The sequence below is a fragment of the Gavia stellata genome, chromosome 27, assembly GCF_030936135.1.
Source record: "Gavia stellata isolate bGavSte3 chromosome 27, bGavSte3.hap2, whole genome shotgun sequence".
NCBI lineage: Eukaryota > Metazoa > Chordata > Aves > Gaviiformes > Gaviidae > Gavia > Gavia stellata.
The window spans coordinates 5,840,704-5,856,530 of record NC_082620.1 but is presented as its reverse complement, the minus strand read 5'-3'; the positions used below and the strand labels follow the sequence as shown (position 1 = coordinate 5,856,530).

The window sequence follows — 15,827 nt, the reverse complement described above, 5'->3', positions numbered from 1 at the left end:
TTTACATGAACAACAACCTGTGAGGGAGGGAAGGGGAACTCTGTGGGAAGCATGGGCACACAGGACATCACGCTTCTACTCTTCAGGCGTGAGCTGCTAAGCCAGCAGCCGCCGCCTCGGGAAGGCAGAGCCCAACTCTTCCCCAGCCAGGACTGCCCGGAGTTTCCCCAGCCGTTCCAGGGCAGCGCTGCCTTTCCTTGCTGGAGCTCCGCAGGCACTCCGCAACTCCAGCTCCCCACCCCACAGCCTCCCACGCCTCCCGTGGAGGGAGAGGAATAGCTCCCAGCCTCGCAGCACCCGAGCAAGTCCACACAAGAAGCCTCCGGCGAGGCAGGGATGCCAGCTGCTTTCCAGCAGCCTCACACCCTAACCGCCAGACCCAGCTTTGCACCGGCACTGCTCTTCGGCTGGGCGCCTTCCCCAGCCCGGCAGAGGTGCTGCCTCCCAAGCCTTCCCCCTCTCACATCTTTTGACAAGCTCTGGCATTGCCCAAATTCTCTCCGAGAGGCACCAGCGCTGCAGGAAAGCTACTGGCATCTTACAAGAGGGTGTCTGCCTCTGCATCCAGGGGCGCTCAGGGGATGCATAGCTGGCATTCCAGGCTGGCAGAGCTCTGCCCCACATAATCCACCTGACCAGGGCACATGCCAGAACAGGTTACGCAAACAGAGCACACGCATGCCGTGAGGGACAGCAGTCTTGGGCAGGGAAAGGGGAAAAAAGGCTGGAGACGGAGCTGTGTCTTGGTACGCATTTAAGGGTCCTCAAGCCAAATCCTTCCAGCTGGGGTGCGGAGCACTGTCACCCTTCCAGCTCACCACCGGCAAGTCATGATAGACTTCCAGCTCACCACCGGCAAGTATGACAGAAATTTGTCCTTTCTGTGCACTGCAGAGGGAGAAGGAAGAGATTCAACCCCATCCCCTCATCTTGCCCCAGTTCCCCCAGAGGCATGAACAGCGCGGGGCTGTTGTGCCAGCATTGCCACCCGTGTCTGGTCGCTGCGACCACAAGCTCAAACAGGACTCACTGGGATGCTGCTGCATCCCCCTTCCTTCCTCCCGACCTGCAGCGCGGAGCAGTGCAGGGAGAGGTACGCTGCGGATGGAACGCTACCCATGGCCAAGCGACCGCTCACCACGGCAGCCTGCTGGGCCAGCAACGCAGGGGAGGACAGGCACGACTGAAGGGAAAGCAGCCCAGGAGGGGACTGGAGAAAGAGAGGCAGCTTCTTAGGCAAGTTTTTGCAGCACAAGGACCTGCCCAGCCTTGCGCTGAGGAAGCCACGCACCCACCCTGCAAACAGAGAGCGCCTAAGCATGCACACACAGGCAGGCGTGCAGCCTGCCCGCTCCTCACAGGCTGGGGCACAGCAGGACACCCCAGGAGGGAGCACTGGGAGGGACTGGGGTTACAGCGCTGGGAAGACTGAAGCCCTGGCAACTCCCGTATGCGAGCCTGGCTTTACGTCCCGCTCCCTGCGCCGGGGGACAGCAAGCAGGCAGCGTGACAGCCACTGCTCCCAGGCTGCAGCTCACCACCTTCTTCCAAGCCTTACAGTGACAACGCTGGAGGAGAGACCAGAACGAGGGGGGCCAACGGGGCAGGACCAAGGATCCCTCTGGTTCATATCCTGCTGACGGCTGCTGGTAGCAGAGGTTTAACGGAAGAGTGCCAGAGCCAGGCAAGGGCTGAGCAGGCTTGCCTATACCCTATACTGTCCCACGATCTGGAAATTAGCTCTTCAGGGACTTCCTCAGCCAGAACTGGCTTAACTTACACAACCGCCAAATAACTGATTGACCCACCTATCATGATTTTGCCTAATCCTTTTTCAGCCCCTTAATATTTCTGGTTCTTACACCATCCATTGGCAACAAAATTCCTTAGTTTAACTTGTCTCTGCGTAAAAGTGGCCTCCCCCTTTGAGCCTGCTGCCTAGTTCTTCCACCCCTCCAGTCTTTAACAGGCAAAAATTCACCTCCTATACGCTGCACCTCCTATACGCTCCTATCACGCCCCTTTACACCGACTTCTCTTTCTACATGAAAGCCCATCCCCGGCCAAGAGGCCCCAGCACCTGCATGGGCAGAGCTGTGGGCTGCCCGGTCCTGCCGAGACGTGCCGACAGCGGTGAGCAGAGGCCGGGGAGATGCGTGGTGTGTAGGAGACGGGGACGTTACTCTTCAAGGGCAGGGCTGGAAGCCCCCGCAGTGGGCAACCTCTGTCAGGATCTTTCCTCTCTCCCTGCCACGCACCCTTACGCCCAGGGCCACCGAGCCGGGGACCTGCCAGTGACACAGCAGCGCCGGTGGCCCAGCTCCAGCCCCATGGCTCCCTCCTCCCCTGGCCCACAGCAGCAGGCACAGGGGACCATGCGCTTGGTGTCCCCAGGCACGGCAGCAAGAAGCCGTACAGAGTGACGAGATATTTCCTTCCCCCTTCCCAAGCTTGTGGCGATCCAGAAATTTGGCATCCAAGATGGAGACTTGACCAAAAAGTTAAGTTAGAGAAGGGGTCTCTCCCTCGCCAGGGTTACGTCACCCATGACCGTATAGGGACATGCATCTCTGTGCCATTGTTTGCAGGCAACCTCACTGCCCAGGAATGCAGCGCCCGTGGGGGCAGGGAGACACCGAGGGTGGGAAACGCTTCCTGCGCAGAAGAGCTCACTCCTCAGCACATCTATTAAACAAAGCCACAAGTGACCTGGCTACTTATCCGAGGAAACACCAGCCACCCCTGGGGTAGAGGGCTGCTAGACAACAGGGGCTCCAGCGCCCGGCTCCAGGTCTGGCTGCAGGACCCCACGATCAGAGCACCGGGTCAAAGCATGCACAGATGCAGGAGCCAGTTCTGCACACGTCCTGGGCCTGAAGCTTCCCCATACCTAAATCCACCTTTTATCCAATCCACTTAGTTATACATCCTCCGAGACTTCCAAATACTAAGACGACGCTCTGCTTGCTGCAGAGATGCCCTGTAAGAACTACCTGAGCTTTGTTCTATGGCTTACTTGGCACTGCAGATGAAGGCAGCCCCCAGGCTTTCATGACACATTAAAACTGAGGAGCAGGTTGTTCCCTGCGGAGGAGCAGGGATGGGGTAAGGGAGAGGGAGCAGCAGGCTGTGGGGTGGATACGGGGATGCAGACCACTTGACAGACACAGCCTGCGGTCACTGCACCCCCAGACGCCAGCCCAGGCAGGACGCACCCCAGCACAGGCAAACACCTCTCTCCTGAAGCCCTGCACCCATCAGCGTGCCACTGCACTGGTATCCCAACTGCAAGGCAAAGGCGGCAAGGAGGAGGGGATTTCTGCAAGTCTTGGTCTCCATGCTTAGTCTGGGACAAGTTTGTTAGGAAAGCAACCATGCTGGAAGAAGCGGGAGCGCTCACCTAAACAGAGCTCAAATGGCTCCTCATGACAGAGCTTCCCCATGCAACTGCCAGGAGCTGCCACTGATCCTAGTTTATCTCTTAGATAAACAGCATCAGTTAAAACAATTTGCTCAGGGATTTTATCACTACATAAACAGACAGCCCAGTGTAACAAGAAAAGCTGAGAGAGAAACTGGCTGCAGGAGATGGACAAATAAGACAGACAAAGAACCTGTTTTCTCAAAGGCTGACTCCCCCAGAGCACAGCTGCCCAAATGAAGCTACAGCCTACCCCAGGCCAAGCTCTCGCCAATCCCAAGCCACACGAATGGCTCCCACAGCCCAGCCAAAAGGATTTGCTGGGGTAATTGAGGAAGAGGACTCAATTCTGACGCCATAGCCTTGATAGATCTGTTCATTAGTAAAGTTTTTGGGTACCAACAGAGTGAGAAGTAAGTGGCAGAAAAAGGATTCAGCCCGAACGAATCCCCTGGCAAAATATGACTGCAGAAGAGATGAAGCCACAGTACAATCCTGCACCTGTAGAGGAAAAATGCTCCTCGGCCACCATAATAAAAATGCCACTGAAAACACTGAAGAGGATCCCAATTACATAAAACATGACCATGAAGGAGCCATTCCCTCTGGGAAGACACACAGGGAAGAGCGGACTCCCCAGACACTTGTCCCGGTCTGTAACCGGAGTGCAGCATCCCGCAGCACAGCTAGGCAGGGGTGTACAGCCAGCCCTCTCCAGCTCCTCTCCCGCTGGGCGTCCGTCTCAAATGCAGCCAGCCAGGAGTTACAGGATCAGTCCCAAATTCAAAGCAAGGACCTTTCTGGTCTGCTGCACAATGCCAGCTGCTGGGTTTTCCCCAGCAATCACTGCACTACCATCTAAAAATCAGTGTATGTCCTCTTCTACCAGGACAGCCACTAAGAGAAAGGCAGCGGCAGTGCTTTGCATCGCAGGAGCAGGGACCCGGAAGAGAGGATCAGCAACAAGAGACCACCCACCCATGCAGGGGAAGGATGCCACCCCTGCCTGCACCCGTGGGCACTCAGTGCCACCAGTACTGCTGGGCCATCGCCCCAGTGCGGCTGGGAACGCCTCGCTCCCCATGTCGCCCCTTTCCTGCGGGCAGGCTGCTCCTCCTACACCTCGTTCCGTAGATCCCATGGAGCAGAGCTTTTCCTGCCAGCCTACCTGGCTGAGCTATGACTGGAATGCCGCCCTGGCTGCCCGCCCAGCCGCTGCCCGTTAGCACAAGAGCGGATTAAGGTTTATCGGCAGAAAGGTGCAAGGGGGAGGACCGGTACCGCTGGCGTGCAGTGCCCTGCCAAGCCCAGGGAAGCACCTCTCTCCCGGGCTGACTGCACAGAAAGACAGGGAAATGGGCTCCGGACAGAGGAACCCTACGAAGGGGTCCAGAACCACCCCTGCCTCTGCTCTCAGGGGTGCAAGAAATGCCTCACACAGGCATTTCGCTCCCTCCCCGGAGGTTTGCTCAGCCTCCGCTGGTACCTGGGGAAGCACCACCCGAGGGATGAGGCCAGGGTGAGCCCCAACCTGCCCTGACCCTCAGGGGCAGTCAGAGACCCCCGGGCAGAGCCCCGCAGGTAGCGCTGCAGGCGCTGGGTGCAGGGGTCTCAGCACCGTGGAAAAGGCAGCAGAGGAGCCAGCCCATGGTACTGACAAAGGAAGCTCCTGGTACCGAGGCACAGCCCCCAGAACATGCTCTAACCTCTTTTTCGCTCCTCTCTTTCTTCCCAAAGCTCAGATGACTTTTTGCCTTCCACTTGAACCAGGAGTCTCACCACGTTAACAGAGAACACAGAGCTGGAAACACAGCTCCAAGTGGCCAATTTGATTTTCTGTGTCCATACCCATCCCTGCCCGCTGCTTCCTGAGCCATGCAAACCGGGAAAGTTTGGGGCTGTTCTGCCCAAGGTGGGAAGCCAGGATCCAGCTTGCCTTACACAGTTAGAGACTTCATTCAGATCACTTTTACACCCTTACCGCCATTTCTTTGGGGCTGATGCTTCCTTTGTAATGCAGTTATCCCTTGATTTTACAGAAGTACTTGAAGGCCTGAACTGACCTAAGGCCCCAGAGCATTGGGTTTTTTCCCCAGAAAGAGAGATACAGTGCTTCTTGGCCAAGGAGAACAGCTTCAGAGCCAAGACAATCACAATTTGGCAGCTGAATTAGAGTTGGCAAGCAATGTATTGGTTGATTTTTCTCCCACCCCCGCCCTCCAGTGACTTCTCTTCTGCAGTTTGGGGGTTCAGAAGTACTGCAAGTGCTGGAAGGCCACAATTTACTCAACCCTTTGGTTACCAAAGCTCAGCACCTGGCAGTTTCTGCTCTGGTAGGAGTTAACACGCACCCAGCCAGGCTCAAGGCTTTGGCTACAGTCCTCCACCTGCAACAAACATTGCCACAGCACAAGAGGCTGGGAAGAAGTTTAAAGACTAGTTTTCAGACCATCAATTTAGCCTCAGGTGGGGGCTTTAATTCAGCACCACACAACATGCATGCAACAGTGGCATGTGGTTACAAGCAAACTCTTGAGCATCCCTCCTGGCCTTTGGGTTCTGCAGCTCTGGTTCAGCGGAATGGATAAGTTGCATCGGTGGCATTTATGCTAGAAGGAAGACAAGAACTAGCTCTAGCTGTGCTTCTCTTTAGCTAAAGAAGTCCAATTTCCATGCCTCTTCTATTTGCTCACTTCTCCAGAGCAGCAGCGATGCTAGGATTTTACAGAGAAAAGAACAAGCCAAGGTATAACGTCCAAGAGCACGCTTGGCAGACCACCTCGACACCACGCATGCATGATCAGCATGCGGCGCTCACAGCAGCCCTGTTCTCCCTGTTGCTGTAGACGGAGTCAGGAACAGGCTGATAATGCCTTGTGGGCAGCCTGGAAGGCCGAAGGAAGAGCCGGCGGGTGGAAACTCAAAGCATATGTACATTGCCAGTGCATCCAGGGGCATGCCATAGCAGGGAGAGTCCCAGGGAATCCACAAATAACAGGAAAGAGTCCACAGCGACTCAGTGCTATAGCAGTGATGATCCTGAACAGCCCCTCAAGGGAGATCTCCCCTGTCATCAGCTCTCCTCCCATTCTAGGTGCCAACAGCCTCGCTATGTATCTGTAAAGCTCTGGTATTCTGGCTGCAGCACCAAGTGTCTGCCCCATCCCTTCCGAGTCAAGATGCAGGTGGGTATTCACAGTTATCCTGAGCTTTCCCCTTCTGCTGAGGGCAGCCGTGAGCAGCCCACCAAGTTAGGACTCCTGGGTCCCATTCCCTGCTGGGGCACAGTCTTGCTCTGCAAACTGGGACCATAGTGCTGCTTGCTTACCATACCTGCCTCAGTCTACAGACATGCAGGCAGCACTTAGGGGAGTTAAATGGCTTGTTAACATGGGCAAATTGCTTTAAAGCCCTTGAAGGGAAGATAACCGCTTCACACTGTTCTCCAACAAATTCTGAGCCTCTGTGCTTCCCTCTCTCCCCAGGAGGAGCAGTTTGGACGAGATCAATTCCAACCCAAAGCCCTCCCGCGTGGCTGAAGAGAGTTGCGAGCTGGTCTCCATGCTGGTCTGGCCCTGCTCGCCTGAAACACAGAACTGAGGACTAAATACCCAAAGGGAGGCAGTGCGCTTAGAAGTGCAGAGATCAGCAAAAGCTCCCTCAGCCTTTTTCTGTGCCCCTTGTTTTAATTGAGTATCACCCACAAATCAAAGATGCTGAGGCACAGCCAGTCCTCCCGTTCACTTAAGCTAATTAGCATCCCTGCAAGACACAGAGGTTTAATATTAGACAGAAGATGCACTTACAGCCCATCAAGATGACACAACATCCTCTGGGAGTATGCAGTTCTCTCCCAACACCCACTACTACGCAGGGAAAAAAATGGGATATGAAGAGGCAGTCGGTCATGGAGGACATTAAGGTTTGTCTCCTGAATCTAGAGAGGGGCAGCAGAGCCATTTTAACCTGCTTTCCTTCTTCTCCCGAAAAGGCAGCCCGAGATGAGATATCGGAATAAGCTACAGAGCGGGGCTATAAGCAAAGCCCAGCTGTGAAAGAGCACCTCTAGTCTAAAAACAGCGAGTAGCAGTGCCGGTCCTCTTACAGGGCAGAAATCCACTAAATCCAAGAAATCCAGCTAAATCCACATGGCCTCAGCTTGAGGAGGAAAACCACTGCCTGGTTACTTCAAGAACACCACACGCAGACTCCGCTCTGCAGCATGCCAGGCAAACCCCAGCCACGGCTCCCACTCTGCCAGCTGCTTAAAGACAGAGGTACAGCAGGTTTTGTTGCAAAAGAACTTTAATAGCAGGCTTCTGCATGATCCACAAGATCTCTCCTGCCTGGCACTACCTCTGGGATGGGACAAAGCAGCTGTGTATCAGTGCAAGGCAATGCAAACAGGCAGCACATTTACTGACCCGAGAAAGCAGCTTTCAGGTGAAGCTGCAATATGGACCTGAGGATGCAAAGGGAATTAACAGGGCTGGGATCTGGCCGAGGCACAAGAGCTCACATGGGGGTATTGGTCAGCTCGAGGTCTCAGCTGCAAAGGTGATGGAGGTCACTCATAAAGCACTCAAGTGACAAGAGAAAGTGGGTGAGACAGTGGGTGGGAGAGCATAAGCTTAGGAGGACCAGCAATTCACACGGGCTTGAGGCAGGACTGGGGACGGAGCCCAGGCACTGCCCCTGCGCACACCAGCCACGCTGCTCAGCTTGCCACGGTTCAGTAAGATTAACCAAGACCAACATGACTGCTGGACACAGGAGGAGCCAGGGGAGTAAAAATTAGAAACAAGAAGTAGTTTGAAGCCTCACACATTCTTATTCACTTTGTAGTCTGTGCTGCAGCCAGACTGAAATTAGCCAAATTGGGTATGAATTATTGAAAGCACTAGAGTCCCATTTCCTTCGCTAATCAAAGAAAATTATTTCAGGGAGCTGAAAATGCGGGAAGAGAAGCAGTTTTTCAAGGAAAAAAGAAAAAGGCACTGCTAGAATGGCTTCGGTAAGGCGGGAGCAGCTTGCAGAGCACCATTCACCTCCTCCAACTCACAGCCCATCAGGGAGAGGAGGTTATCCATCCAGTCCTGGGGCGCAGGGCCACTCTGTCCCCACCCCGGCCACACAGCACATCAAAGCACTCTCCTGCTCCTGGAAGTCATCCCAAAGGAATGCAGGATCTTTGCAGAGTGTTTAATAAGATAAACAGACCGAAGTCCCACTCCGGGTAAGGATTAGTACGGAGCAAGCCTGGGCGGGTGCTGGCAGTTCCGGCAGACGCCTGGCAGCTCTGACAGGCACAGCCCCGGGGGGCTCAGGGGCAAAGGCTGGCCCGCTCCGTGCTGCCCATCGCCCCGCCGCAGCTCCGGACAGCCCGAAGGCCGGGACAGGTCAGCTCTGTTCTCCCCGCCAGCAGAGCCCAGCTCCCGGGCTTCGTTTGGAAACCAGATGAGTACTGAGCCATTCCCCTCCCATCCCTTCTGCTGGCACAGTTTCTGTGGATACCTGGGCTGGCCTGTGCGCCCACACGCCACAGCTGTCAGCCAGAGAGAGCCCGAGATAAGCAGCGTGAGCCTTGGGTGAAGGGAGAGCATCGCCCGCCTGGAGCGGCGGGAGCCGGCAATTTGCAGAGAGAAACAGAAAGTCGAGTTCTGCCCCTGCCAGAAAGGCTGAGCCACTCAGTCCTAAGGTGGCTGCGAATTGGTTATAGCATTAAAACAATCTAAATTCATACATGCGACTGACTGACTGCATTCTACAAGCAGCCACACCTGTAGATTTAATTTACACTTCCAGCACACACAGTGTGACAGGGCTCACTGCTCCCTCCCATGTTTGATGCTGTGCAGAGAGACACGGAGCGGACAGGGAACGAGTGACAGGGAAGGTTTGGACAGAAACAGTTTTAGCACAGCCAACACCTTCTGTTAAAGTTACAGATTTGTGTCCTGGTGAGACTGTGACCAAAAGCAACAGTCAGTGCGTACAGGCTCACGTGGCACAGGCTGTCTGCAAAGCCTGGCCCCGCAGCCTGCGGCATCTGCAGGGCTGACCTCCAGCACGTGGGCTAAAGCAGCCTGGGTCCAGGTGTCGTACAGGCTCCCAACCTCTCATCCAGCTGGAGGAGGGAGAGATGCATGCAGCTCCCCATTTTACATGGGAACAGGGGGTGTCCGGGAGACACAGCAAGACAGGAAAGCTGCACCCGAGTCCTGCCTTGTGACCGGTTATCAAGGAGTCAGAAAAACAGTTCTGCAAAGCCAGGGGGTGCAAAGAGGATGAAGGAGATGCCAGAGTCCCAAATCTGCAAGCATTCAGTTTAGGAGATGATCAGAGGGAGAGATTCAGAGCCAGCCTTGTCAGCAGGAACAGTGATGCCTGCCAGAAGGAAGTGTCCCTCCACTTGCACCCATGCCCTGCCGCCCCCTTCGGCAGCCCCCTCCGGGGGATTTCCTCTCCTGCACCCGCAGCCCCCAGCACCACCACCAAAGGCTTTGCATGCCCATGGAGCAGCTCCCTGCAGCAACCCCCTCCCTGGGAGCACTGCAGCACAGCTCTTGCCAAGTCCCCTGAGCAAGGCTGATGCTGTGCAAGAATCCTGCACGCGGGAAGCGCCAAAAGGAGGCTGCAGGGACTGAAAGTGGGACACAGAAATGTTTCAGAGTGGTCCCCTATGGGAACTCACAATACCTTTCCCACATCCCTTCCCTTCTACCCTCCATCTGTACAAAAAGGATGAAACAGGGAGAATGCTGCTTCCCTGTGCATTCCCACCAGCCAGGAGGTGATGGACTAGCCCCGGACCAGCACCCATCAGTACCTAGCAGTTCAATAGGAAAACACACCGCAGAAGGAGGCACTGAGCCTGCCAGAGCCCGCAGCAGCAGCTCCCCCCTGTAGCACAGCAGGCAGCAAGCCATGGTCCCCCTCCAAGTTATTAGAGGAGCAAACAAAGGAAAAACAGAACCAAGAGCACATGGCCAAGGCCCAGCACTTGTCACGACTGCGCAGCCGGCACTGCCAAGAGATACGCCGTCTGTGCTGCTGACCAAGGAGCCCTAGCTGATCCTGCAGAGAAATGCAGCAGGATGTTGGAAATGGGGCCAAAGGAGCCTTCCCAGATCAGTAGCCTCCCACACCAGCTTAAAATTCCATAGGAATTTGCTAAACAAAAATCGACTCTTAGCTACTGCCATAAACCCATGGGATGTTTTGCATTACTACCATGCAAGGGAGGGAGGAAACAGACCCTTATGCTTGGCCCACGCGCGGGGCCCCCCACGCTAGCAGCGAGAGTGCGTCCTGCAAACACCGGTCCAGCCAGCGCGGCAGGGCCAGGCTGGCTTCTGCAGCATCAGCCCCAGTACCTGGCTCCATCCATCCCTGACGCGCCAGCACCTCACCCGCAGGTCAGCCCCTGCTCTCCCCCGTCCCAGTCTGTGACGTGGCAGCCCCGAGAGGACGTCTGCCCCAGCCCGAGCTGCCTGCTGTGCCCGTGCTGCCCCAGCCCGTGGCCGGGGAGGCAGGAAGGGGCCCCCAGGATTGTCCAGTGGTGGATTCTCTCCCCTCAGTTTACTGCATTTTACAGCTGCTGGCTAACTCTCTCACCCTCCTGAGACGGAGGTGTTGATGCTGTTCTCATTATCTTCAATTCAAAACAGAGCCAAGAGGAGGGAAGGGAAAAAACCACTTTATTTAAGAAGAAACCCACACACTAACCCTCCTCCAACCCCCTCCCTCGCCTGTTCTGAAGCACAGCAAAATGCCAGGGATGGATTAAAAAGAAATAGTTGCAGGGGTGGAGAAGGGCTGCAGAGAGACCAGAGCATGGGAAGTGACCACAACCCGAATCACCTAACACAAACCCGTGCCAGCAATTTCCTTGCTGAGAGGAGCCTACTGTGCATGCCTTACAGTCTCTGTAAGGAGCCTGAAAAGAAAATTTTGCATGGGCTGGTTTACAAGAACAAAACGTCTCAGTTCTATGGAGGCAGAGACCTAGAAAGAAAGAGAGGACAGAATAAAAGTGAACAGGCAGAAGACAAAACGGAGTGGACAGTGTATAACTTAAAGGGAGATGCTTTCAAAGCAGTCCCGCTCCCAAGCGGATATGGGAGAACTGAGGCTGCAGGACTGGATGCAATTCTTCCACAGGAGTAATTTATAGGGTTGCCACAGAGATGAAAAGTCAGAGGAGAGTTCTGGACTGGCTAGAATCAGAATTTCAATAAGAGCTAAGTGACATTTTTAAACATATGGAGCATCTGCAGCACACTGCATGTTGAACACAAGCCAGACTAGCTAGCTTTATTATGGGCATCTCTACGGAAAAGTTTCAAAAGCCTCTATGCTATCCTCACAGCAGCGCCCCAAGACACCGCATTAGCCCCCTCCAGTTCCCAGGCAGGGTGACTTACAGCACCCAAAGGCGACCACGCCAGCACAACACGCACCCACCTTGCTGCCTACCCAGCGGGAGCAGCCCCAGCCCCGCGGCCGCACCGGGGCTGGAGGAGGCGGCATAGAAACTACTGAGCACCGTGGAAGCACAAGCGCAGCAGCGGCCACGACCAGTCGCAGCAGCCTGAGAAGCTGGCGGGTAGTCCAGACAGGGTTTGGGACGGCTGCTACATGCGCACATAGAGGGTCAGTCCTCAGCCTTGCTCTGACTGCTGGAATAATTCCCAGCAGGGAGGCAGAGCATCGCCCATGCACTGGCCCCAAGACAGGCAGATCCGTCCCTACCAGAAGGCTTAACACCCCCCCGCCTTCATTCACAGGCCCTATTTTCCATGTCACCTGAGAATTTGAGGTGACACCGCACTAGTTAAAGCACAGAGCAAGAGTTTCTTGAAGATATATTGGCCATGCTGCTCTGGGACAAGCCACCAGCAGGACCTTCTGTTACAACACCGTGTGCTTATGTACCCAACGCTACCAGGTTTCACTGTGCACTGTACTTAAAGCCAATGTACGCGGCTTTTCCCAGGAGGTTCAAAGTCCACGCACATCTCCAAAGCTAGCAAAGCAGTCTTGGCTGCAGAAATCGCACCAGCGTTAATGCAAATCATGCCACAAGCAAGGCACTATTTAAAAGGAGCTCTGGGTTCTCATTAACCAAGGCCCTAACAAAGGTTTAATCTGCACTTCCTTCCACCCAGACAGCTCAGTACGGAGTCAACACAGTCCCTCCCACACCATACACAAAAATCTTGATTTTCTTCAAGTGCAATTGTGATCAAAGTGAAATATGAGACACACACAGGGGAAAGATCTCTCGGGGATTAGTCAGCTGTTGAACTCCAGAAGAGCGTGCTTGATGGCCTTGTCAGGGAGAGCAAGAAGAGGAAAGCACCGCTCCTAGCACGGAGCCTGCTGGTGGTGCGCCTTGGGAAGCTCCAACACCTGCGCAGCGACTCCAGCCCTCTTCGTGCAGTACCAGCATTCAAGGCACAAATACAGCGAGGCTGTGGCTTATCAGGCTAATTCTTTCCCCGGGAAGCCTCATCCAGATGTCTCAAAGAACAAGAGGAAATCCCCTCCCCGTGCTACCCAGCACTGCGTGCTGTTCGGGGCCGGCTCCCTTTCCCCCACAGAGGCAGAGCAAACATCCTCCTTCGCCCAAGGGCCCGTCCAAACCTGGGTCCTAGCCTCCTGCAGAAGCCCCAGCGCTGCTCCTCTGCCGTTCAGCACCAAAAAACTTCCCTTCAGGCACCCTCAGTGCTGAGCCAGCTTGCAGAGCTTAGCTGCGTCTTGCATTTTGACTACAGCTGGTCAAAGCATTTTTACTACAGTTTAGTGTAATCAAAACACTGTTTTTACTCCAACCTGAGCTGTTTCACAGAGATGCCCTGGTTTGAACTCCCCTTTTAGACAGAAAAGATTTTGATGGCTAGGATTTTTCCAAGCTGGAGCAACAGGAGATGAAGACACTCAAAACATTCATGTTTTTCCACTCAGCTGCCACCATTCTTCCAATTCTTTCTGCAAAAGCACTCAAAGATTTGTTTTTAAACTCAAAGTGCAGCAAAGAGCAGTGTTCTGGGCAGCTTTGCTTTGAACCCTCCTGCGGGGAGCTGATGGGAAACAAGTCCTGGAGCTAAATTCTCAGACTCGGAGCTCAGAAATAGTTCCCAGGGTGGCAGGAGCAGGTTCTCATGGCTGGTTTTGCATCGCCTCCCAGAAGGCAGCAGGGTAGCTGTGCTGGGCGAGCTGAAAGGGACTTTCACAGACCTCAGGAGAGGCCTGAGCTATAGGTAGAGCTTGAGGGAAACCGAGGATTTGGGGATTGATTTGTTTCATGCTCTCTACAGCGAACCTGCTAGCACCCAGCACGCAGGATACTCCCGCAACAACCAGGCTTCCAAGATGTGGGAAGAAGAAAAGCAAGTCCACTGGATATGGCAAGAAAGGTGGGTTTATCAAGGCAAGCGAAACAGCTGCCAAGTCAGCTGGATGCCAAAATAAGAATCACTGCATCACCCCCAAGCAACACTTTTTGACCTACCCGAGATATTAGTAACTCAAGGTTGCCTTGTTTTTGTCATTTCTCAGCAAGACAGTCTGGACAGGTCTCCACCAGCTTGGAGAAATCGGTTCCACCACACATGGGAAGCTGTCTGCAGGCTGTTTTCCAGCCCGCTCCCATCCCCACTCTCCCCACACCAGCCCGCTGGCCCTGAGCCACCAGCCAGGCAGGCTGACCCTACCTCTGCATGCCAACAGCATCCTGGTGAGCCGTCGGGAAGAGTGGCCTAATTAGTTAAAGGAAGCAAGCTATTCAGCAAATGATCTTCAGAGAAGAGTGGAGTCCCAGAAAGAATCAGCTACCTGGCATCAGGAAAGGATAACACAGCAGGGAGGAAAGATAACCCACCTATAATTGTATGGACCTGCAATTTAAGTACACAATAAAGAGAGTTTAGACATGCCCAGCTCTGGCACCTTCAACTCCCTTGCGCAACAGCATGGGAGCAACATCAAGCAAATCTTTCCTATGGTACTGCATCAGAGGGCATGCTTGTAGAAAAACACATCCACTTACAGCCTGGCGCACACAGGCACTTCCCACCTCTCCCCTCCTGGGACCAGGACACCGGTACAGCTGCAAGGTACAGCATGCTGGGAACAACAGTCCATCACCATCCCGGCCCTCTGCAAGAAAAGCTGTCCATGGCTAGGATGTGTCCCCAACTGCAGCAGGTCCCAGCGCAGCGCAAACACAGCCAGCCCCGACACACCAGGGGCTGTAACGGGCATCACACCAATGCAACACCGTTTTGAATCTTCCCCTACTAAAGGCAAAAGCAGGAATGGGTCCCAGTGATAAATCCAACATTGAATCTATAGTATTAGCAGGAAAACTAGATCTTTCATCATCTCATCAGAGACAACATCCTTCACCACAAACGGGAACCACCTAGCTCAGCCACCCCAGCTCACATCCAGCGTGTGCAAAATGAGCATGCCAAAGAACACAGCAAACTAGGTGAAGACAGAATTCTTCCAAATGTTTGCTCAGGCTTAACAAAAACCACCACAGACACACTCTTCTTTCTCCTCCCTCCCGCTCCACAAGTGCAAGGAAGGAGCAGGACTGATACCTTTCAAGTGCAAGATGGAATACACATATATAAGCAGAAAACGTCCGGTGTCCCTCCCTCGTACAAAAACCACTCAAGAGACATGCCTCTTGCGACCCACTTTGCTGAACTAGCTCTCTCCCAGCCTCCCAGATCGAGAGTTCGGTCATTTACCTCTGTCAGCGTTCACAGCTGGAAAAAGGGGTTATGGCCTCTCCTCTGCACGTCCAAGGGGGAGGAGGGAGCCAATCCGCGTGTTTATTTGTTGTCCGTGCAGAATTCCTGCATTCCTTCCCTTGTTTACTCATCTGCTCTCAGGACATACTCAGACACCAGCAAAGGGCTTTTGGGGCACCACATTCCCCCATAAGCTCAGAGCTCTTGCTGGAACACAGGACAAGCATAAAGGGGGGAGAGAGAGAAGCCAGTGAATGGGTTATTACAGAAGTACGTTTTCAAGGTGGTTGGGCAGCAAGTAGAAGAAAGGATCAACTCTCTCCAGATCTGCTCTCCATAGAGGCACATCTCCACACCTGGAGGTCCAAGACCCTATTGAAGAGCACATACAGGCTGTCTCCCCAACAGCTATGTTGTTACACCCACAGCAGCACTAGTAACTCAGCCACCCTCTCTGGCACAGGCACGTCAGCACTCCTCACATTGTCCCACAGACAGCTACGAGTCAGCCCACGGGCCCTGTGCTGAGCATCGCTGTGGGGCACACGTGCGCCATGAGCATGGCACAACATTACAACCCTCCTCATCTGAGCTCTTCTGGGAGCAGACACAAAGGCTCCACAGAGACTAACGTGCAA

General features: G+C 54.4%; 1 protein-coding gene across 1 annotated transcript in view; it reads right to left on the bottom strand.

The window, feature by feature from the left end:
• The window catches only part of AGRN (agrin), a 128,014-nt gene that overhangs the window by 102,534 nt on the left and 9,653 nt on the right, over positions 1 to 15,827 (bottom strand). The gene's annotated exons all lie outside the window — the stretch shown is intronic.